The sequence below is a fragment of the Nyctereutes procyonoides genome, unplaced genomic scaffold, assembly GCF_905146905.1.
Source record: "Nyctereutes procyonoides isolate TBG_1078 unplaced genomic scaffold, NYPRO_anot_genome, whole genome shotgun sequence".
Classification (NCBI taxonomy): Eukaryota; Metazoa; Chordata; class Mammalia; order Carnivora; family Canidae; genus Nyctereutes; species Nyctereutes procyonoides.
Genome location: NW_026575021.1, coordinates 13,543,585 through 13,545,542, shown reverse-complemented (window position 1 = coordinate 13,545,542; position 1,958 = coordinate 13,543,585). Strand labels below are relative to the sequence as shown.

At 43.4% G+C, this 1,958-nt stretch overlaps 1 pseudogene; it reads right to left on the bottom strand.

Annotated features, from left to right (window-relative positions):
* Positions 1-1,281: 1,281 nt before the first annotated feature.
* On the bottom strand, positions 1,282-1,726 carry LOC129519440 (profilin-1-like; annotated as a pseudogene).
* Positions 1,727-1,958: the final 232 nt, after the last annotated feature.

Genomic DNA, 1,958 nt, shown 5'->3' with positions numbered 1-1,958 from the left:
TTGTTCTGATCGTAACACAAAAAAAGAAAATTAGAAAATTAGAAAAGAGTCTTAAGGTAACTGGAAGGAACTAATTTTTAGTGAATACTTACATTATATTCCTGGCACTTTGTATAAGTTGTATTATTTGAACAATGGCCATCTGCCTCTGATTTTCTCTACTCAAAGCCTGGGGGATAAACTCTTATTATCATATTACATTGTATTCTATGAATCATCAAAAGCCAACTGAAGAATTTCAGGAAGTAAGAAACATTAGTTATTTTTATAGAAAGAAGTCAAATTACATCCATATTCCATAGAAATGACTTTCTTGCTACTTTGCTTCTCTTCTTTGTACGTTTCTAATAATAAGCAGTAAGGTACAAATAATAGGATTTGGAACAGCTTGTTCCAAATACATTCAATTGTGGAGTGTCCTTTTCTTTTCAGTTACCAAGAGCACACCACTACCTTCTATAATCTAACATGCTGTTGCTGATAAACACGATTCGCCAGTGGAGAGAGTGGTTCCATGGACCTTTGACTCGTGTGATGCATGATGCTTGGAGACTCCAACAGGGGCCAATCTATTCTCTCTGCTGTGCGTCTGACCTTGGGTTATCACCTGTACTTGGTTCAAGTAATGAGATTCTCAGGTGGAATCACACATTTATTTTCTCCTAGAATTTAAGAAATCTCAGGGACTAGTTATGCTATTACCAGTCAAAGCAGGGATCTTTGGCTCCCGGGTCTCCCTTTGCTCTCCTGACAACAATTTCAGTCTCTTGCTTCTGAGCTGGAGCCCAGAATAAATAGAGGCTTGGGAGCTCCTGAATATTTCCCCAAACTCCTAGACGTGCATGTTTTCTCTGCCAAGGGTTCCTGTACCCACACTGAGATAGAGAATTACCCTCCTGCAATAACCCTTTCAACACAATTTCTATAATGGCTCCTTTTAACCAAATTTCTATAATGTTGGCATATTAGTTTCCTAGGACCGTCTTAATAAATAAATTAATAAATTGCCACTGAATTTGCTTACTATTTATTTTTAGTAGCATTTTTTTAAATTCAGAAAACAAAACAAAACCCCCAAACAAAAAGATTTTCCAACCACACAGAGAAGGGGTATGGGTAGGGGTGTGTGTGTCCATCCAGCTGTAGCCCTCAGCCCATGTGGTTTTGGCAGCAATAAGCGGTGTAAGGTAATGGCCCCCAAAATAAAATGGTGTATGTGTGTGTATGGGAAGGAGAGGGGTGCAAAAGCAGTGCGGAGTGGTGGGGAAAGGACAGATGAGGTCAGCATTGGGAACGCCCCAGGCAGGAGGCCATTTCAAAACATTTCCTGTTGATCATACCACCATGGACACCTTTGGCCAACAGCAGAACTAGCATCTTTGCAGTCCTGGTGACAGTGATGGACGTGGGAGCTCTGTGGGTGCTTTCGGTAGGAAGATCCACGGTAAACTCCCTGCCCTACAGCAGTGAGTCCCTGATAACAGAACATTTCTGGTTCCCAGGTGTCAGTCCATTCACGAAAAACAAAAACAAAAACAACAAAAAAACAAAACTTGACCAGTCTTTACCACCCAGGGTGCCAACCTCAGCTGGCAAGAGGTTGGTGAAGGTTTTTTCCCCATAAGGTGGCCCTGATGGAGGGCAAGTCCATAAAGCCCATGATGGCCAAGTCATGCTAGGGGCCCTCTGCCATGATGCTGTGGTTGTGGGCATTCCACCTGGCCATGGCACTGCTGCTGGGGTTGGGGGCAGGGCTCAGTGGCCTCTGGCTGGCAGGCAAGGGAGGCGGAGTGCTTGGCCCCAGAGCTGGGTCTGGGTAAGGAATCCGCTAGCTGTGTCTGATGGCTATAAATGACAGAAATTTATCTTCTTAGTTCTAGAGTCTAGAAGTCTGAAATCCTGGTGTTGGCTGCACCATGCTACCCTAGGAATGCTGGAGGGAAAAATATTGTTTTGCC